The sequence below is a fragment of the Ursus arctos genome, unplaced genomic scaffold, assembly GCF_023065955.2.
Source record: "Ursus arctos isolate Adak ecotype North America unplaced genomic scaffold, UrsArc2.0 scaffold_28, whole genome shotgun sequence".
NCBI lineage: Eukaryota > Metazoa > Chordata > Mammalia > Carnivora > Ursidae > Ursus > Ursus arctos.
The window spans coordinates 27,968,754-27,991,562 of record NW_026622963.1 but is presented as its reverse complement, the minus strand read 5'-3'; the positions used below and the strand labels follow the sequence as shown (position 1 = coordinate 27,991,562).

At 49.1% G+C, this 22,809-nt stretch overlaps 1 pseudogene; it reads left to right on the top strand.

Moving 5' to 3' along the window:
• Positions 1-13,904: 13,904 nt before the first annotated feature.
• On the top strand, positions 13,905-21,480 carry LOC113263564 (protoheme IX farnesyltransferase, mitochondrial-like; annotated as a pseudogene).
• The last annotated feature ends 1,329 nt before the right edge of the window (positions 21,481-22,809 follow it).

The following is a 22,809-nucleotide window of genomic DNA, read 5'->3' as shown; positions in this document are numbered from 1 at the left end:
GAATCTTGTTTGGGGCATTGTCTTTAGAGAAGTGAATGCTGAGGGAACTGGGGACACCTAGTATGGACGCATGACCCAGACCATGAATCTGGCTGTCTCCGTGCTCAGCGACCTTGTCTTCGAACGCCATGATGAAGCGCAACCCAAGGCCAAAGATCTCATTTTTAAAAATCCATTCCTTAGGATAACCACTGCACCAGTTAGCATTGCTGTTGCTTTCACCTCAACACTGCCATCCCCCCCATCTCCCAACCCTCTCCTCAGTCCAAATATGACCCTGGCCCTCTCCTAGTCAGCTCCACCGTCATCATCTTGAGGGCTCAGTGTAGCCAAAGGGAGCGAAGCCAGCCAGGGTCAACAGGGGAAGGAAAATACAACTGAAAGCAGAAGAGGAGGGTATCACCGGCCATGTGTGCACATGTGGCCAGTAACACCACTACTGTCCTTTCGGTAAGAGACCTGGGCTTGTTTGGGGTCTGTAGAATATATGCGTATTTTATATATTTATAATTATTTACATATTTATGTATATATTTTAATATATTTTATGTATATAGAAATACTTAGTGTTATTTATGTGAATCTGAGTTTAATAAGTGAGACTGGATGAAGAAATCAAGTTTTTGGTGGGGAGCCCCTGGGTTTCAAGTAGGCGGGTTCAACGCTGGAGGGCGGAAAGTGGCCAGGAGATTGAAGAAGGTTGAGGTTGCTAGGAAATCACGCCCCTTCTCTGGTCTGTAGGAGTCTGTCTCTGTCTGCTCCTACCTCCACACCCCCAGCCCCTACTTCTCTATGGGTCCCAGTCATTCTGTCTCTTCCTCTACCGTTCCTTTTCCTTCAAACACACAAGCAATCCATCACCACTCCGCCATTGTTATGGACTTCATCATCACTGGTTTCTTAGGTTGCCAGGTGAAAATTTTTTATGTAAAACAAATGTTTGGAAATCATCACATTTTCCCATTGACTTCCCCTGCCATTTCATAAGTATGATCCCACAGAGGAAAATACCTGGGCATATGCAGTAAAAACCACAGAAGGAAGCTACTATATCCTTAAAAGAATATTCTGCCTTTGACTGAGTATGATTTATGACTATGTGATTCTCCCCCCAGACATCTGCCAGAAAAGTGAGGCAAACAGGCAATCAATTAGAGCGCTCCATGTTAAAAGTGTATTTATTATTTATTAATCACCTTTCTTGATTGATTGGCTTCCATTTTATTGGTTTTTCTCAATGACCCAATGTAAACTGACTCCTTAAATCAGTCACACTTGTAATCACTGGTCCAGACATTCAATGGAAACTGCCTGTAAGCCCACTGGGCAACATCTATGAGGAACAGCTCCTCAGTACCCTCCCCCCTTGTTCGTGGTCTCTGTGTCCTGACCTGTCCTCCACTGCTCGTGAGACAGCCCTCTAAGGACTGACCTTGGCCTCCTCCTTAGCTGTAAGTCCCATTTACTCCCTGAATTATATCTACTCCTGCCCTGAGCTTCTGCCCCACACAGCATCTCCCACCTGTTCACTCTGAGGTCCACGCATTTATTTCTCCAATGTTCACAGCAGAATATTCCAAAATTACTCTTTCTTTAAAACCATATGTTAGCACGGTGCTAGTAGCTAGTAGTTCGTGATCTTTTTGGTTCTAGCCTTTCTAAGCAGGAATACAGTCTTCCGGTTTTGGGTGTGGGGTTGTTTGGGGGGGTTGTTGTGGGTTTTTTTAGTCCAATATTATAGATAGATTGGAAGTTCTGTCATCTGTGAGGTGCATTCCTGCCCTGGATTATCAGATATGCAAAAACAGCATGTCCCAACAACCTGTCACTAAAATCTAACCTCCTTGAAACTCAGGCAGAAGCATGTGATGAGGCTTCAACAGAAACCAAAAATCCACACGGAAAGGCACGTGAATCTGTTCTTGACCAAGCACCAGCCAGAGCCCAGGTAATCAAAATAGCAGCGGACATACACCTAAAGTTGTATGAAACAATCCTTATCTCTGTAGGCGAGGTGCTTTGATAACTCTTCTGTTCCATTTCCCTTGTAAAAACTGGTTTCACCCATTAAACTGATTTTACAACTGGGTTGCATCCCACAGTTTGTAAAAATACTGCTTCCATCAGTCTGGCCGGAGAATTAAAGTCAGATAATATCACCAGTTGACAGGCTGGGAGTCAAGTGGGGAACCACTGGAGGCCTGAGGCGAATCCCTGCCCTTCTCCTGCCTTACTGACCAGAGAGGACGAGTCACTTAGCCTCGCGGTGACTCACTTCCCATCTGAAATCGAGGTTCTGCCTGCTCGACCCTCACGGGTCCACTCGAGGGATCTAATGAGAGGAAAGATGTGCAAGTGCTTTGAAAATATTAAAGTACCACTCTCAACTCCGAGGGGGCGGTGTCAGTCGTTGAGAAGGAAGAAGTGACCTAATAACCTGCGAGTTTCCACGCGCTGTTTCTCTGCAACTCAGCTGGGTTGCCTGGAGAGGGGGTAGGGGCGGAAGACAGCCAGAAGCCAGGGAGTGAAACCAAGAAGAGGAAGAAAGTGAAGGAGACTGACAACAAGGCACGTGCAGCCCATCCTGAAACAAGCATCACTTCATGGGCCAATGATGCACACCCGCCGAGAACCAGTGCTCAGTGCGTTACTCCGAGAGGCATCACGAAATCCACACAATACTATTTGTATACACACACAGACATATATGACACTATATATAATATATAGTATATATATATATATATATATACACTAGTATATACTATATAACGTGTAGGACAATATTATATAGATGCTGGTCTATAGCATGTGTATAGACGTGTATGTGCACACACTCCCTCCCACCCCCACATACACACACTCTAATTCTCAGAGGCTTGGTTGCCAAATGTCTTCATAGTGTTACTGGTGCTGACAGTTTCCTCTCTCTGCTTCAGGAGCTCTCAAAAACACTGTCATTTGTTAGAGACAGCACCCTCCCAGCATATGCAGAAGGGATCTTGGCACGTGTTCCATATTATTTGATCTGATTCCCACCGTCAATCAAAGAACCCTTCTAACTGAGCCAGAGGATTCAGCAATCTATAAGCCACTAGCCACAGCGTAGAGAAGTCTTCTGAGAAGCAATTCCTATCCCAACGAGACTTCTAGCTGAATTTCCCTTTACCCTGGAGATTTTAAACTCAAATGCCTATGAGGAGGTGGGCACATTCCATCAATGAGGAGAGAGGGGCCATGGGCGGGAGCCTATTTGTCACTGTGGAGTGCTGGGACCGCACCCAGCTGGCGTGTCCGTGCCCACTCCATCTGAAGGGAGCAGCCGATGCCCAAACCAGCTGACTGTTGGCCTATACGACAGCTCTTCCCCAGCTCCAAAAGAAGTAAAGAATCTGGATTTTTATGTAAAAATGGCCTGATTCTTAAATGGTCACTCAATTTTTCAATGTCTCTTGGTATATCTTTACCAAAGAAAACATAACACACTCTATGCCTATGAACATCAAAATTAATGGCCCATACTTTTCTCTCAAAAAAAAAAAAAAAACACAGAATTAAGTGATTTTTTTTCTATTACACTATTTCATTGAAGGTGAAAATTCAAAATAAAAGTCAAATTCACCTAGCATTTTCTCTTTAGACTTTCATACCACCTTAGCCCCTATCCACTAAGAAACAGAGCCTGAGGCAAGGATTAAGACATTTACACTTTATTGGGGGGGCATATTATCCCTAGACTTTAAGAGTAAGGAAAAGGGGAAAGGACAAAGAAAGAGGAGGAGCGTTACAGAGTGCTGCCTCTGTTTACTACAGACCACAAAGAGATCCAACAGGACACCAGGCAGGTGGATTCACCCCACATACGGAGACACAGGTGTGCTACAAGGAGAAACTGACCCTCAGGGAGCACGCTGTGGGAGGAAAGAAGGATGGGGAAGTTTTATCTGCCAATTCCAGGCTTCACTCACGTCCCCCTTGTTCTGGCCCTGGCAAGCTCACCCCTGTCTCCTATCTCCCATTAGGCAATATTTACCCCACAGGGTGACCCTCCCCTGAACTTGCAGATGCCAGATTCCATAACTACAGTGGTGCTTCTGTTTTTCTAAATCCAAAGTGGCAAGAAGAACCAGAAAACTGAGACGTTTGGCTGGTTGGCCCAGCTGCATGGCACAGGGAAGGGGGAGGGCCCAGCGCTCTCAAGGCAGGTGACTGGTTGGCCCCAGTGGTGGCTGCAGGATGGTCCAGAAGGTGGTTGGTGCCTTCAGAAAAGAGGACGCAACTAAGGAAATGTAAGATGGTACAGATAGGCATAGAATACATAGACATCATCAAAGCGTAGCTATATTAAGAACCACTGAGTTAGTTTGAACATTGAAAAAGAGAAAAAGCACAAATTCCAGTATCAGAAATGAGAGAGGGGACATCATTACAGATCCTGCAGACAGTGAAAGGATAACAAGGAAATATTAGGGCAACAGTTAGTCAATAAATACAACTGGATGAAACAGACATGTTCCTGGAAAAAATTACTAAGTCAACATGGCCCAAGGCTGTAGGACAAATCTGAAACTCAGAGTTTCCCACTTACTCAAAAGCATTCAAATCAGAATTCATAAATTTACAAAGCCTCATAATTTAAAATCAAATAGCAACCTTCTTTAAGCCAGGGAGACTGAAGAGGAAGCTCGTTTGCCAGGCTTAACATGAATACAGAAAAAGGATTAGTAAAGCCAGTCAAGAAAAGCTGAGTGGGTAAGACAAATCTGGAGGAGAAGAATCTAAGAATACTAGCGCCATGTTCCCACTGCTCCAGAAAGTTTAATCCAGAAAAGTCCTGTGACGACAGCTGGTTTCCAGGACTTTTACATCAGAAATGGCAAACTCAGATGCCTACGGGGCTGAGAGACTAGCCAAGACAACAGAGAATGAGATGGTAAGAGGCCGATGAGCCCCTTAGAACTTCATGGCTCCATCTGGTTTTGCAGCTTGAGCGTGGTCACGGACTCCAGATTTCCTGGATAGTGATCTGAAATCCCTCAGTGTTTAAATGTTGGCTCAAATTAATAATAATAATAACATATATTGTGTGGGCCAAATAAAACACATCGGCGAGCCAGATACAGCCTACAATGTAGCAGTGTGGGGCCTTTACTTCTGGTTTGCTTTTCAGAGGGGAGGTGCAGAGAGGAGGGATTGGCAGGGGTCTTTGTTTGTTTTGTTTCCTATTTTAAAAAGGTGGAAGATCAAGTTCTGGAAATCTTCTTTCTTTCTTCTGACCCCTGCAGTACAGGGAACTTCAAAACAAAAGGAAACAGCCACGGTCAGACATTCTAGTTCTTCCTCATTCTGACCCCAGGATCCAGCAGATAAGGAGCTAAATCCTAAGATTTGAAGAGGTGGGTTTCTTCTCTCCCCTTTGGGCTACTGTCAACGTACTGTCCCTGTCCTCAGTTTTTGAAGCCCGGTGGTGATTTTGTTTACTGCTGTTTTCATATGGCTGAGCAACATGGGGGTTGGCTGAACCCCGAGGGTTCATTTTACGGTGATAAGACGCTCTTCCGTGTCAGGACACAAGATGAAATGGACGTGTGCCTCGAGAGTCCTGAGAAGAAAGGAGATGAATTTCAGCCTCTGAGCCCAGGCCCCAGAGTGCTCAGCTCCTGCCGTCTTCCAAGTTTGCCTGTCACGACCACCTGTTCAAGTTCCAATGAGCCAACCCAAGGCAGCCGCACCGTCTCAAGGAGACACTTCAAACAGGCAGACGACTGGGTGGAGGATGCCAGGCACTAATGAGCCATCTCGCACCAGCACCCAGCCTCCCAGCAGCAAGAGAACTTTCCAGCATCACTCACTCTGAAGCACGGTGGCTGCTATGTAAGCCGTGGGATGAAAGGGGCTCGGGAGGGCGAGGGCAGCAGGCCGTCCCTACCTCCTCCCGGCTGTCAGAGAGGCGGGTGAACACTCAGGAAAGAGACGGGGTAAGGGCAGCAGCAGGAGCCCATCAGAATGCAGGCGGCTGCTGTGAACATGTCCTCAGAGCCACTCTCCCAGTGCTCTTTGATCAGCTTGGCCCAGCTCCCCATGGAGCTGCCCTAAGCAGTTCAGGGCCCAGTTGTCCACGTCCTTCGTGCACTTCCATCAAGGCCACTCAAGCCACAATTTCCCCAGTAACAATCAGTAAGCTGGCAGCCAAAGTGTCTCTTTTCACACCTGCTCAAACAGAAAGCAGAGGGTTTCCTAGGCACCCTGTGGCTCTCCAGGCCCAGGCCCGTGGAGGGAGAGGCTGACCAGGAGCTGGGCCTGTCACCAGCCCCCGCCCAGCTGCCCCTGGGGGAAATGAGAAGCGCGTGGCTTCACGGGAAAGGCTAGCAGGGAGCCCAGGGGGTTCGCAGGGAATGTGTGCAGACTCAGGTGTTGAGAAAGAAAAGAACAAAAGAGCCACCACACACACACACACACACACACACACACACACACACACACAATCCCCGCATAACCTGGAGGCCGACTGTCCTCTGAATTAGGGAACCTTTATTCTTCTCTAGAAAAATAAGAGATACCACACAGAGAACGAGCCACTCTAATGTACCAGGAAAGGAAGAACTGGAAGGAGGAACAAGCAAAGAAGTATTCCTGCTCACCTAAAGGTCTCCCCAAATCCTACGAGAAGTTTGCCAGAATCACAGAGATGAGTATTTATAAAGAGAAAAGTATCAAAATCAGGGCAAATAATATCTTGTATTTACAGATTACCAGGTGCTATTTTACGTGTTTATATGTATGAACTCTTTGTACCCTCGCAGCAATCCTATGTGGTTGGTACTTGCACGCTCCCAATTTGCTAATGAGGAAACTGAAGCACAGAGAGGTTAAGTGACTTGCCCATGGTCACACAGCTAATAAGGGCAGAGCTGGGATTTGAACCTAGACCATCAGAGCCTCTGTGCACAGCTGCCTCTTGCACTTTGATGCCACAAATAGTAAAAACAAAGACAAAGAGCATGTTTCTCGTGAACAGAGTGCTTTCATTCATTTATTATTCCAAAAAATCTTTTCGTCTAGCACCCACCAAATGCAGGTCCCAGAGATAGAATGGTAGACAAGTGATACCCAGTTCCTGCCCTTGTGGTTCTTCTCCTCGAGCAGAGGAGACAGATCAAGTCAACCGCTCCCAAAATTAAACATATAAGGGCAGCGGTAAGTGCTACAAAGGAACAGACGGAAGAGTCATCGCTCTCTAAAGCAAACACTATCCTCATTTAACAGATAGGGAACCGGGATTTCAGTGCGAAATGCGATATAACAAAAAGAACACACTGATCTTTTTTTTTTTTATCATTTATTTTTGAGTAGGTACCCAATACCCACATGATTTGACATTCAAAAGATACTAAAGGGTATTCCCGCCTGACTCCAGCCTCCCAGTTCCCCTCCCAGAAGCAATCAGTGTTGGGTCTCCTGTTTCGTGGGTCTCCTGCCAGAGACACACAACAGCAATCAAACACACACACACTTTCCTTCTTGACACAAGTTACAGCACACTGCATGCACTGTTCTGCCCCTCGGGTTTTTTCTCTAACAAACAAATATGCAGCCCACTTCCTCATTTTCTTACGGCTGCCGGGGATTTCATTGCACGGATGTCCCACACCTGCTTTAGCCAGGCTCCTACTGATGGTCATTTAGGCAATTTCCAATCTTTTACAAGCACAAACAATGCTTCGGGGACCCACTAAATACATAAACCGTTTCACACGCAGGCGGGTGTCTCTGCATGATAACCTCCCAGAAGTGGAATTCCTGGGTCTATGGCCACATGCATTTGTAATTTTGATAGACATTCACCATACTATCCACCACTGAGATGTCCCCAATTTACACTCACCCAGCGGTGGACGCAGCGTCCATATGACCACACCCCAACACAGGGAAGACACGCCGCAGAATCGGGTGACCCGGGAGCTTGTTCCACACCTCGCCGACCATGGGCTTTGGGCAGACTTCTCAACCTCTCAACCTCAAGGACCTCATCATGAGCATGGGCTTCGTAGTGACCCTGCCTTGTGTCTAACACAGAGCCCCATGGAGCCCAGGTGAGAAGTACTGCAGCTCCCCAGGGAAGCAGCTCACATGAGACGGCCCCAGGGCCAGTGCCAAAGGGGGCCAACCGCCCTGAGCCAGAGGCCAGACAGGACGCCTCAAAGAAGACACCAGCAAAAAACACCATCTGCGTACGCTCTGCAGTCAGCCACCCGTGAGCTGTGGGACCTTGAGCAAGCTGCTCTCTTCCTTCCTCCTCTGGGAGAAGAGAACCTGGCACACAGCAGAGGCTCAAACCCCCATCGTGGTCCCCAGGGTAGACCCAGGTGCCCTACACCCAGCATTCCAGAACACATAAGCACTTCTCGCCCATGACTGCTGGGGCTCTTTGCCTGGGGTGAGGAACCCACTCCACCCTTGATGGTGGGACAGCCCTCAACCAATGCAGGACAGGAGCTGGGGACAGAGACCCCAGCTTCTCTGCCCCGGAGGGGCTGGGGGCTCTGTAGCGTGTCTGGCACAATCTCCCAGAGGTTGTCTGGGAGGACTGCGCCCCAACTGCCCACGGCAACAACAGCTCTTCAGCCTGCCCTGAAGGGACTCACTTCCCTTCTGTCTCGCACACTTCCTAAGACTCCCTCCTCCTCAAATAAACCGCGTGCACTCAAATCCCTCTCAGAGTCCACCTCTGAGGGAGCCCAACCTAAGACAGGTGTCATCACTGAGCAGAGGCTAGACGGACAAATGAGGAGGGACAGCAGTCAGCAGTGAGATGTGGAGATGAGGCAGCCACCACCCAGGCCCGAGTTTGTGGCGCTCGGGTTCCAGAACCATCTTCTCACACGTTGGTCATGGATGTTTGGCCACGGCTAAGGGAGAGCCTGCTAAGCCTCTGTGAGATCCCACTCTCCCCGGAGCCACCCACCCTGGACGGGGCAGGACTCGACTCTTCAAGCAGAAGCCCACCGAGCTCCTGAAGACATGCCTGAGGTGGGCAGCAAGTCCCAGGGTGTTTTCCAGAAGGTTCTGTAACTGGCTTAAGGATACTGGGAAGCCCAGAGGACAGCCCAGCTGTGTTTTCTGACTTTCCTCTTCCAAGCCACTGAGGCATAGAGATCCTCAGGGTGCAGGAGCGACAGCCAGGAGACCATTTCTTACAGTATCAATACGATCCACTCCCAGCTTCCATCCTCTTCACAGGGGAATTGTGCGAGACCCACAGCAACCCACTTCTACATTCTAGCCCATTCTTGCAAGACCCTTAAAACCACAGGGCACCGCCAGGTGTCACGGCATCCCTGGCAAATTAAGGGAAGATACAGTGGCTGGAAAGGAGTCAAAGTTTGCAGAACTTTTAATTTAACAGCAAGGCAAAAAATAAGGGAGAAGTGGGAGGAAAACAATAGATAAAATAAACAGCTAATACAATAATGAATGATGGGACAGCTCCTGTCCATTCCCTGCCCATCTGCCGTGGGCCGGAGCTCCGGCCAACGCCAATGTCAGCGCCCTGTCTTCACTTGAGGGCTTTCTCAACACTGCAGAACACTGGTAGCCATTCAAGGACCCAACACCCCCCAGCCCTTGACCAGCCACTGACAAGCTGGAGTATAAACACCCCGGCTCCCTTGCCCCTTGGATGGGCTAAACCTCCCCTACATCCCACGTTTTCCACAGGATGGAGCTCCAGCTGCCTGTTAGGAGCTGGCTTCCTAACACCCCTTTACTGGCTGCCTGCACCGCCCCCCCCACCGGCTCCATCTCATTTCTGCCAGCTCCCTACAGTGCGTCTCAGGATTTGCTTCTGGGGGGACCGGACTAAAGCACCTGGGCACCTGCTGTCCGCCAAACACAGAGCTAGAGATTTTATACGTTCTGGAACATATACACAGATCTGGAACAGCTTCTGCCGAGAAAGGAAAACAAGCAACACTGTCGGTGCATCCAGGGAAAGGACGGGCCTTTGTTTCAAAGCAAATGTCCATGAGGACACAGGGAAGAGCGCTCTTACTCTGAGGCCAAGGCAGGTGAACAGAATGACGGAGCAGATCTTTTTCAGGTCATGCATCCTCCAGCAGAAAAAAACACACGGCCAACAGAGGGAGAACCACGTGTCCAAAGCCTATCGAATGCAAACCCGTTGTCTGGGGTTGTGCGCCTTGCCTGGAGATGTCATTTCCCCCTAGTGGCTGGGCTTTAGTCCACCCGGCTTTTGTCAATCTGCTCCTTGCACCACCACCGGTTAGGGGAAGGGGGGAAAAAGTCTCTTCACCTCTCCCAGGAAAGGCAGGAGTGAGCTCTAGTTAAGTTTGGGAGTGGGATCATTAGTGTCTCATTAGTGACTCTAATCTCTTACAAGCACAGAGAAGGCACACACAGAAAAAATCATTGCCTAAGCCAGGAGCTGTAATTGCTGCTGTCCTTGTAAGCAGGGGGAAAAACAGGCCATGCTTTGTGGCTTCTTGCAAACAAAAGCCCTCTTCGTTAATGAGGATTCTTAATTTAGGGCAGGAGAAAACTTTTGGGTTATTATTAGGCCACAAATGGAGGCTCGTGTTTCATTTCACTGCCCCACTTAACCAAAAAAAGCCTTCCGTTTTGTAAATTAAAGAATTATTTTTAAGCGTTAGAGGTCGCTGGATAACCTTGAGTAAAACCTCAGGCTTTGGTGCTTAATCTACAAATTTAACGAACGGGGGCAAATGATCCCAATGGCTTTGTCCAGTCCCAACAATCTACGGTTTTGTTCATCTTACCACCTATCCCTCTCAGAGGTCCCTTCAAAACCCTTAGGGTCTTTGGGTACTGTTGGGGACCATAGCATCTCCCACTTGCCTGGGATCCCCACCCAAGTTCCCCACAGAGAATCCCATCTGTGAGCTAAGAAGTTGAAGGAAGACAACAAAATCTCCCCTTTGCCATCCATGGAAACAAAAGATAATCACCTCTATCAGTTCCATATGCTAAGTGATCCAGTATGGTCCAAGGTCTTCTCCTGGCTGAATTAACAACACAAATCATCACCTTAAGAGGAAGTTCACGGGCACTGGAGAGGGACAGCCCTGCATTATGGAGGCTTTAAAACCCACACTCATAAAATGTGATAGGAAAATTCATCTTTGAGGTTCATGGCCAACAAAATCTGCAATGTCTCTTTCATGGATGCTTTTAATGTTCTCTGCAGAGCGGTGAGTGGGTGACCCCACAGAAAGTGTGGGGTTGAGCAACTTCCTGAATAAAAACAGATCCCCCAGTCGGGGGACCCGTTCCCAGGCTGGTAAGCCAAACCCCATGCTCCTTGGCCACCTGGAATGGTCTCAAGATGCCTAGCTACACACAAAATGAGACTGATGACATTTGGGGAAGAAAGAGGAACGAAAGGAAGAAAGGAAGAAAGGAAGGAAGGAAGGAAGGAAGGAAGGAAGGAAGGAAGAAGGAGAAGGAAGGAAGGAAGGAAGGAAGGAAGGAAGGAAGGGGGAAGGAAGGAAGGAAGGAAGGAAGGAAGGAAGGAAGGAAGGAGGAAGGAAGGAAGGAAGGAAGGAAGGAAGGAGGAAGGAAGGAAGGAAGGAAGGAAGGAAGGAAGGAAGGAGGAAGGAAGGAAGGAAGGAAGGAAGGAAGGAAGGAAGGAAGGAGGAAGGAAGGAAGGAAGGAAGGAAGGAGGAAGGAGGAAGGAAGGAAGGAAGGAAGGAAGGAAGGAAGGAAGGAGGAAGGAAGGAAGGAAGGAAGGAAGGAAGGAAGGAAGGAAGGAGGAAGGAAGGAAGGAAGGAAGGAAGGAAGGAAGGAAGGAGGAAGGAAGGAAGGAAGGAAGGAAGGAAGGAGGAAGGAAGGAAGGAAGGAAGGAGGAAGGAGGAAGGAAGGAAGGAAGGAAGGAAGGAAGGAAGGAAGGAAGGAAGGAGGAAGGAAGGAAGGAAGGAAGGAGGAAGGAGGAAGGAAGGAGGAAGGAAGGAAGGAAGGAAGGAAGGAAGGAAGAAGGAGGAAGGAAGGAAGGAAGGAAGGAAGGAAGGAAGGAAGAAGGAAGGAAGGAAGGAAGGAAGGAAGGAAGGAAGGAGGAAGGAAGGAGGAAGGAGGAAGGAAGGAAGGAAGGAAGGAGGAAGGAAGGAAGGAAGGAAGGAGGAAGGAAGGAAGGAAGGAAGGAAGGAAGGAAGGAAGGAGGAAGGAAGGAAGGAAGGAAGGAAGGAAGGAAGGAAGGAGGAAGGAAGGAGGAAGGAGGAAGGAAGGAAGGAAGGAAGGAGGAAGGAAGGAAGGAAGGAAGGAAGGAAGGAAGAAGGAGGAAGGAAGGAAGGAAGGAAGGAAGGAAGGAAGGAAGGAAGGAAGGAGGAAGGAAGGAAGGAAGGAGGAAGGAAGGAAGGAAGGAAGGAAGGAAGGAAGGAGGAAGGAGGAAGGAAGGAAGGAAGGAAGGAAGGAAGGAAGGAAGGAAGGAGGAAGGAGGAAGGAAGGAAGGAAGGAAGGAAGGAAGGAAGGAAGGAAGGAGGAAGGAGGAAGGAAGGAAGGAAGGAGGAAGGAAGGAAGGAAGGAAGGAAGGAAGGAAGGAAGGAAGGAAGGAGGAAGGAGGAAGGAAGGAAGGAAGGAAGGAAGGAAGGAAGGAAGGAAGGAAGGAAGGAGGAAGGAAGGAAGGAAGGAAGGAAGGAAGGAAGGAAGGAAGAAGGAAGGAAGGAAGGAAGGAAGGAAGGAAGGAAGGAAGGAAGGAAGAAAGAAAGAAAGAAAGAAAGAAAGAAAGAAAGAAAGAAAGAAAGACGAGTTCAGTTCCACCACCAGGTTTTTTGGGTTTTCCTTTTAAGCATCTGTCCTGGCAGTAGTGTGAGTGGCCTTATAATGACCCGATACCCTCTTGGGTTCTCTGTTTGTTTGGGGTCACCATGGAGACAATGTAGGATGTCCCTTGAGGGCTCTGGTGCAGCATTTTTCGCCCTGCTGCTGGTTCTTGACCCCAAAGCTACCCACCATGTCGAACACTAATACTAACTGTCTTCAGGAGCCTGGATCAGCCCCTGGGGAGTTAGGGGAGGCCACCATATGCCCAGCTAGGAGCCACAAGGTGGGAAGAGTCCCTGCTCTCCAGGGCTTTGTGCCCACACCCTCAAGGTCCTTGCTTCCCACTGCTTGCCCAGTTTCTCCTAGTCACTTCTCCCAAACCTGCTCCTTTGTGGTGTCCTCAGACTCACTGATGGCACCAATATCCCCTAATCCCTTATGGAAGTCAGAAGCCTGGGAGTCACCTCTGACTCTTCTCTCTTCCTTCCCACATGTTCAATCAACCACCGTCATTTGTCTTTTGATCCTCTTCAGTCCTCAATCTGTTCGCTCAGGGATGCCGCAGAGGGTTGTATGGGATGTGCACTGTCCAAATTAATGCTGTAGTCTGTGAGAATGGTGCCCCCTGGAGTTGTGCAGTGCAAAAAAGCACTTTACATTCCTCTCCTTTCTACTTCCATCACCTTAGCTCCGACCTCCCCTTCTACTCTGGAATAGAGTCAGCCTGGAGTGGAGGAGGGCAATATGGGCACCTGACTCACGTCTTGCCCTCACCCGTCCAGTCTCCACAGAGTCCTTTATCAAAAAGGCACATCCTATCCATGTCGCCCCTCTGCTTCACACCCTCCATTGGCTCCCCACTGTCCTCTGGATAAGCTCAAACTCCCTCACGAGGCTTATGAGACTAAAAGGCTTAGCACAACCTTGCTCTGTTTCCTCCTTCAACTTCAACTTAGACCTACACAACCGCCACAGGAAACCTTCCACTGCAGCCCTGCGAGGTTCTCAGATCGTCCCACACCACAGTCACCATTAGAGCTTTGCACATACTATTTCCTCTGCCTCGACCTACACACCTAGCTGCCCTCTGTCCCAACTCTGCCCCTCGCTCCATGGTTCATCTAAACCTCTATGCATCCCTCAAGGCCCAGCTCACACATCACCTCCTCCAGGCTGTACTCCCTGACCAGCCCGGCGTGAGTCCCCATGACCCTGACTTGAGTCTAAGTTGACTGCTTCACTACTGGGCCTTCCAGGACGAAAAGCAGTGCTCCGTAAATAGCTGTTGTATGCCAGAAAGTGTCTCCCAGGCCCTACTCCTCAGCAGATAACTGAGGAAATTTCTGCCGCAACTCTTTCCCCAGGAAGAATTTCTTTGCAGCATCGCCACCTCGGGCAGCTCTGGTACCCTCTGAAATCTCACCAGCTCAGACCTAGTCTCGGCCCCTCCTTCTGAGCCAGGCCTTCCCTTCACCTCTCTGCTCCTGCCCCATAGCCCGGCCTCCCCAGCGCAAGCCTCCTCGGAGAGCCTGCCTGTTTCAGCAGCTCTGCACCAGCCCTGTGCAGATCTACCAAGCCTTTCTGTAAGGCTTGTTCCTGCGCAGAAACAGAAACTCCTGGCGGGGAGCCAAAACCCAGTCATCCTGCAAAGTTACCACCGGCTCCTTGGGGAAAAACAGGGACCCGTGTCCTGCCCCGGCCTCTCTCTCCTCCTAAGTTTCCTGACTTATTGGTGAACTTGTTGCTCTCTAGTACAAAATACTTCTTGCACTGTTCAAATTACAAAGGGCGAGCACACTTAAGAAAGTTCAAGACATCCCCTTTCCTCCAAACATCCTTCCATGTTCTCAGTAATGATAACACTCTGCATCGTCATGAAGCCCACTGGCTCAAATTCCCAGAGGCAGCAGACCTTCTTACCTCCACGGAGGAGTCTCTTCCAGAAGAAGTTGAGCTGGGCAGACAGAAGCTCCAGGCTCACCCAGGTGTCCTACTCGGTCTTCTCCTAACTGAGCCTCCAGGGCTGGACCCCGGGCTCCCAAGGGCCGACAGTGATGCTAATGACATTATTTCTTCTCACCAAGACTCGAGAAGCGACTGAGTTCCAGTGATTGACTTGGACTCCAGCACGGAGAGGAACCCTAGAAACTACTCGGTGCAGGGCTCAAAGCGGGCTCCTCTCTGCTGGAGATGCCGCACATGGGAGCAGGATGTCAGCTATGTGGGGGAGAGCAGGTGTTAAGGAAAGGGGCTGGAAGGCTACATCAACCCTAGTTAACCGCTTCATGCACTGGGCTTCTGTATACACGGCTACCATTTCTGAGCACTTCCTGCATACCAGGAATTGTGTTGAGAGCTTTTCACATCTCACCTGGTATATTCTTCCAGCCAACCTCTGCGGAAGGAGGAATGATGAACCCCACCCAACAGGTAAAGACACTGAGGCTCAGAGCGGCTGTGACTCGCCAGCATCATACAGCCCACTCATGAGGGCGCTGGGATTCTCCCTCAGGCCGTCACACACCGGCTCCCGTGCCCTGACCCACCAGGCCACACCGCACAAGCTCTGGACTGCAGAAAGTTCCTGCGGCTTAAAAAAAAATTATAATTAATTACAACTAAGTTCTCCAGGAAATGCTCATCAAAACCGCTTCACACCATTCGAATGGCTATCATCAAAGATCAAAAATAAGAACAGAAAGTGACAGGTGTTGTGAGGATGTGGGGAATTTGGAACCCTTGTGGCCAAGAGTATGGCAGTTCCTCAAAAAAATAAAGATAGCATTACCGTTCAATCCCCCACTGCCACTTCTGGCTATCTACCCAAGAGGACTGAGAGCAGAGACTCAAAGAGATCTGTGTACATCGAAGCAGTCAAACTCGCAGACACGGAGGGCAGAGCGGCGGCTGCCAGGGGCCGGGGAGGGGGAGGCCGGAGTTAGTATCAAATGGGGGCAGAGAGGAATGGTGGTGCCGGCCCCACAGCAATGCAAATGCAGCTAATCTCACTGAACTCTACACTTAAAAACAGGATGCTAAATGTTATGTTATATATTTTACCATAATGAGAAACTTACAATGCTAAGTTTCATGTTATGTATATTTCACCGCCATTTCTTTTTTTTTTTTTTTTAAGTTTTTATTTATCTTTTTGAGTAATCTGTACACCCAACACGGGGCTCGAACTCATGAACCAGAGATCAAGAGTCGCATGCTCTACTGACTGAGCCAGCCAGGCGCCCTATTTTGCCACAATTTTTTTTTGGCCCCAATTTCTTAAAAATCAAGTCCTCCATTCTCTAGTTGAAAAATTGGGGGCCCGGGGAGGAGAAGGAGGCCTTCTCCTCTCCACCCTCCCTTGTGGCTGTTCCTGCTCTCCGTCTCTGGCGATGGCCGTGCACCCCGCAGAGGCACTACTGGGCACGTGCTCATTCCTGAGCCTCTGCTCCTGCTGCCTTTTCCCTGGCTCTCCCTCCACAGCTCAGGGCCAACCGGCCTCGTCCACATATTTCAGCTAGAAGATGGCACCCGGGCTGAAAAGCTCGTGAAAAGGCTTTGTGAAGACAGACTGGGCTGTGAGAATGTGCAGAGGCGACGGTTAGCGCCCTTGCTTCACCGCATCCAAGATGCCATCTCTCAGGAACAGTGTCTGTCACCCACTGGCTGTCCCTTCCACTCCCACCTTTCCTGTCCCTGGAAGCAAACCCATCTCCTCTCTGGCTCTCTGGCGCCATCTTGTGTGACTTCCTAAACAGCCACACAACTTCTTTTTGTCTTCATCTTGAGAAGCATTGTTAAAGAACAGAATAGTTCTCAAAGTTTCATTGCCCCAGAATTCTTACAATATCCTATAATAACTACAACAATATAATATTATTAATAATAATAATAATGTAGAAGAAAATCAACTTTACCCACTGTTCCAGCACCAAGTGATCAAGGTTTAATTCCCCCCAACACATTCATAGATATTTCAAAGATAATCAGAAGGGTAGAAGCCGGTTTTATCCCCCTTGCCCTTTGTATGGCTTTCAGTAGAAAAACTACCCATGAGATAAAAATGAAGAAAGAAGCAGCTGGTGTTGAAAGTTCTGTCCGAGCCAGAAGAGGAGCAGCGTAGGTGAACTATGTCATAAACCGTTGTCTTTGCCTGTCTGGGCTCAGCACACTGCAAGTGGGGGCAACCTCACGGTGGCCATTAGAGCTGTCTTCCTAATGAAAACGCAAACGGGGTCCAGGGACACCCCCACGATGCCAGTGACCGAATCCACACCTGCAGATCTACTGGTCTATGCAGCAGGGTATGTTGCTAAAGCCAAAACTGCTATCTCAAAGAGAAGGAAGAGGGAAAACGTAGTTGCTTAGAGGCATTAATCACTGGTTCGTGGAATAAATCTAGTAGGAGGATTTTAAGCACCCAGCACAAAGCTTCACCAAGCCTCTCTTATTCTTGTGGAAATGCAAGTTGCTTTCGGCAAGTGACACAGAGAAAAAAGAAAGAAAGAAAGCCACTTTGGTGTTATAATCCCACCCTGAGTTATCAGTGTCACTGAGAGGGCTTTAAAACATCTGCTCCACTCACAGGAGGCCTCCAGCCGAAGAGAGACTTTCAGGACTCAGACATGGGCTTTGTTCTGGAGATCCAGTCCCCTTCTCCACTGACCGAGTCCACACAGAGCCTACAGAGTTCAAACAAAACAGAAAAGCAAGAGGACCCTGGGGAAGGGAAAGAAGCAGGGGCCGTCCACATTTGCAGGCAAGCTATCTGCTAAAAGATTAATGGACAAAAGCAAACCCTTGCAGCTAGAAGTAGAGAAAATCTCAAAGGGAAAACACGCCACTTCCCCGATGAGACGGCAGGTGGGTGGAGGCCTCATTTTTTTTCTTTAAATACATGTCACATTTCCCAAAAATGCATGAGGTGTCATCCCTGCAGTAAAACAAGTCAGGCTTTGAGGTCGGGGAGCCCTGAGTTTAAAAGCCTGCTGGTGACTTCAAACAGCTTCCGTGGCAGCCCTGGGGCCCCAGGGTCCCCATCTCCACAGCAAGATGAAGAATATCTGCCTCGGGGAACTGAAATGAATACAGGTAAAGCATCCCTAGGATAGAGCCTGGCCCAAGCAGGTGTTCAGTAAACAGTGGGCGCCATGTTGACGATGATGACTGTGATGACAACGATGATGATGATGACGGCGATGACAGCAGTCCTACTGTCCCATTCCTGCTAGACCCCACCCCTCCACACACACACCTGCCCCTCTTCAACCTGGCAGTCACACTCAATAACCAGAGCTAACACCCACTGGGCACCTACGATGGGCGGGGTGCTGTACAATAAATTATTTCACTTCATTTGCAGGGCACCCAAAGATAGCTACAGCTAATACGACACTTTACAGGCAAGGAAACAGGCTCAGAGAGGTTGGGTAATGTGTTGGTCAGGGTAGGCTAACCACTATCACAAAAAAAAACCCAAAACCTCAGTGACTTAACACAGTCAAAGCCTACGTCTCCCCCACATCCCTGCTGGCAGAGGGCATGAAACAAAGGACTTACTCTGGCCATCACTCAGGGACCCAGGCTCCTTCTGTATTGTGACTCCCCCACCTCCTACACTGAGCCGCCACTTGATCCCCTGCAGTGAGACAGCAAGCAACAGGGAGAGAGCGAGAAAACCCGTGGCTCTTCCTCCCCTGAACTCAGTGTGACCGGTGACACTTCTGCTCACAGTCCACTAGTCAAAACTAGTCTCTCAGGCCCACCTAGATGCAAGGGGCTGGGGAATAGCCTATTCGTGCTCCCAGAAAGAGAAGAAGAGAAGCAGATACTGCTGAACAGTAGTTTCTATCACAATGAACTTGGCTAAGATCACACAGCCAATGACAATGGAAGGGAGCTATGAACCCAGACCCTCACCTCTTAATCACTGAGCTACAGATTCTTTCCCATTGTTCCAATCAAGATGTAGGGTCCATGTTGAATCCGGGTTCTATTAGTCCTTGACCAACAGAATACAGCAAAATGACACTATGACCATGTCCAGTCTCCTAAGACACCGGCAAGTTTCTACTTCCTATCTCTTGGGATACTCTCTCTTGGAATCCAGCGGCCCTGTTTTGAGGAAGCCCAAGCTAGTCTATATGGAGAGATTACCTGTATTAGTTCCAGCTAACAGCCAAGGAGAAGTCCCAGCCATCATCTAGAATCACCCACTGGATGTGTGAATGAAGACACTTCCAGATGATTCCAACCCTCAACAGTCAAGTCATTCCCAGTCAGGCTCCCAACTCAGTGGGGAGTCTGCTTCTCCCTCTGCCCTTCCCACCCTCTGCTTGTGCTCTCTCAAATTAATAAAATCTTTTAAATAAGGAATTTCATGTCAAACAGTCAAACAGATCCTATTACTTCTAGGGGGGAAAGCTTTCAGAATCTCTCTCTTTTTTTTAATATTTATTTATTTATGTATGTATCTATTTATTTGAGAGAGAGGAGAGAGTGAGTGAAAGAGCACAAGCAGGGGGAGCCACAGAGGAGAAGAGGGAGAAGGGTTCCAACCCCAGGACCCCGGGATCATGACCTGAGTCGAAGGCAGACGCTTAACTGACTGAGCGACCCAGGAGCCCCCAGAATCTCTTTATACCGTCCTTTTTATTTTTGTTCTTCTACCATTTGATCTTTTTCCCCGTAATAAAAAATTTTCCACAATAAAAATTTATAACTCATTATCAGGAAAAAAAATGTTTTAATGACATACCCTCTGCTCAATCACTAAAGCCCACTGACCCCTGTGTGATCTTGTCCCTTGACTTTGTCCTTGGTCGACGTGGGAAAGCTGGGTGGCTATGCAGATCCCAGAGGCCCTCCTCGATCCGTGCTCCAGGAACCATCAGTGGCACTAGCCGCCACCTCTGTCCTCTTTGAAGCACTAAGCCAGCTTCTGCGAGGACGAGCAGGGACCTGGGTCAGCCCCACCTGCGCACGCGAAAAGACCCCCAGGAAGGGGGCTGGGACTGTGAGTAAATCAGGCCCTAGAGATGGTTTGTGAAAATGTTGCCGAAGAGACCGGGATGCTGCCTGCCTTTGGACCGTGGCTCATGCTGTCTCCCCTACGTGGTGTGCCCTTGCCGGGCACAGAAGATTAGCCATAGAAGTGAAAGTTCAGGAAAAGGAAGATGGCAGTGTCCGGCAGCCACAAGGAGAGAGGGCACGGGGACCCCAGGGAGCAGCCAGACTCGGGTGCTACGGCTGTATCCCCCCCCCATTCTCTCCTCACGCCTCCTAACAGGCTGGGTCAGAGGATGTGTTGGGTTTCCAGAAAAAAGGGCAATGCAGGAATCCCCTCACACGCTGTGTCTTTTCAGGATCGTCCACAAGCCGCAGGTGACACTTCAGCACTTGACCTTCTTCAAGCACCTGCATGTCACACAACTGGACAAAAGCCTCAACCAGCAAGTAAAACGGAAGCCAGAACCAGCACCATTTCCCTTCCTGGAAAAAACACCCTTCGGGTCAGGCCACAGCAGACATCTAGGACAGGAGACCTCTTCCGCCCCCCAGCCGGCCTCTGTCCAGAAAACTAAAGGGTGGCACAGCGGTTAAGCGTCTGCCTTCGGCTCAGGGCGTGATCCCGGCGTTCTGGGATCGAGCCCCACATCAGGCTCCTCCTCTATGAGCCTGCTTCTTCCTCTGCCACTCCCCCTGCTTGTGTTCCCTCTCTCGCTGGCTGTCTCTCTCTCTGTCAAATAAATAAATAAAATCTTTAAAAACAAAAAAAAAAGGAAAGAAAACTAAAGGGAAGAGAACTGCTAGAACTGGAACCAGCTTCCAGAAAGCAGTGGGGAGACCTGAAGCTGCAGCTGGATGATTTGCCAGGAATTTTGGCTCCGCTGACCAAAACCGAACTCACAGCTCTCAGCCGGATTTGACTGGCCCCGCTTCCTCCTTCCTTTTGTCGGAACAGGCCTTGCTTCCTGTGCCACCAACTCCATCCATCAGTCTTTTGAGGCGCCACTGAACTTAAACATGAATAGGACAAAAAAACAGACCTCTGGTTCGTGGACAGAGCAGCCTGTGGCCGGCAGTGTCCTTGGCCACTTGCTGTGCTGTTCCAGGAGCTGCCCTTCCAACCTGGGGGGGTGAACCCACTCCTGGGAGCCCTGAGGGTGTCCCACATTTTGCTGCATACCTGATGCTATACCCCGTCGAAGAGGATCAGCGTTGCCAGCACGTGGCTCAGAGCCATGGTTGGGGCCATCCCACCTGGCATGGGCGGGACAGCAGCTACCGGCAGCCTCGAGGCGGGAAAAGTCCTCTTCTCTTGCCAGTTTCCCCCATTTCAACGCCCTGAGCTAAGGACTCTACACAGACTACTCTGGAGGCTGTCACATGATGTCGGTCACCCACCCGGCCCTGTGCAGGTGCACTGCCCTGCACCACAGCCTGGCCTGGATCGGACTGTCCATGGTGGCCCGTCCTGGATGTCAGCACATGGACCTTCCCCGTCATCTGCCTCCCCATCAACCTCTGTATTTCCTACCTCGACTTTCAGTTCTACACGGATGCAGACCGGAAGAGCTCCGGAAGCTGCTCTTCCGCAGCCTCTTGCACCTGCCTTGGTCCCGCTGCTCCTGCTCACTGGCGCTAAGTGGCCCCCAGGGGAACGGTGCCAGGGAAGAGCCTCAGAGTTGAAATCACATGGGCATGTGGGAAAAAAACAGAAACAAAACATACAGGGAGGCGCACAATTTTTGCCATCCCTTTGCTGTTAGACAAGAATATTTTGGTAACTCTGGAGCTCGACAAGAGAGATTGCTGGGTTTGGTACAAGCCTGTAAAATAATCTGGTGTTCAATGATCACCCGACCACTGTTTTTAATGGTAATGTCCCCTGAGAAGGGCATTTCTATTCCCATTTCACAGAGGAGGAAGCACGCTGGGGTAGGTTAAGGCACACTAGATGAGAACTTGAAGATCGGTCAACTGGTCAACAATTCACAAACATGGAAATGACCAAAGAAATCATGGGACCAACCCCCTCACCTTACAGACAGGATGACCACAGGCTGCACATGGTCTGACTCTCACATGGACACGAAAGTGCATGGAGAAGTGTCGCCAAGAGTTCTCCAGAGCCCTGGATGTTCTATGTCTCTCCCTGGTCTCACTGCACCAAGTCTATGCCCCTTTCTCAACTTGATCTCACTTGGTTACACCAAGTAAGGAGAAGTAATAGTCATCTCTCAATATCAAAAACTAGAACCTTTCTGAATGCCCACCAAGAGGACATTAAATACCCTAAATTATGTTGCATCTTTTAAATGGAGTACTATGGAACCCTCAAAAATAATGTTATGGTCAGGGCGCCTGGCTGGCTCAGTTGGTGGAGGATGGGACTCTTGGTTTCAGGGTTGTGAGTTCAAGTCCCACATTGGGTGTAGAGATTATTTAACAATAAAATATTTTTTAAAAATATGGTCATATATTGGGGCGCCTGGGTGGCACAGCAGTTAAGCGTCTGCCTTCAGCTCAGGGCGTGATCCCGGCGTTATGGGATCGAGCCCCACATCAGGCTCCTCTGCTATGAGCCTGCTTCTTCCTCTCCCACTCCCCCTGCTTGTGTTCCCTCTCTCGCTAGCTGTCTCTATCTCTGTCGAATAAATAAATAAAATCTTAAAAAAAAAAATATGGTCATATACTTGGAAACATGAAAAAATGCTCAAGTTATTATTATGGTAAATTTCAAAAGATGTTGGCAAAAGTGTTTCTGCAGTATGAGTCAACTGTGTAAAACACAACATGAACAGCTTAGAAAAGACTGGAAGAATATACACTGAGATGTTCATTGATGATTCTGCTAAGCACTGGGATCATGGTTATTTTCTTCTTTCTACTCTCCTACGGTGAATATTTTTTAAGAGTACTGAGAGCAATTCAAAAAGATTTTCCTAAAGAAACAGTAAATAGGGGCACCTGGGTGGCTCAGTCAGTTAAGCGTCTGCCTTCAGCTCAGGTCACGAT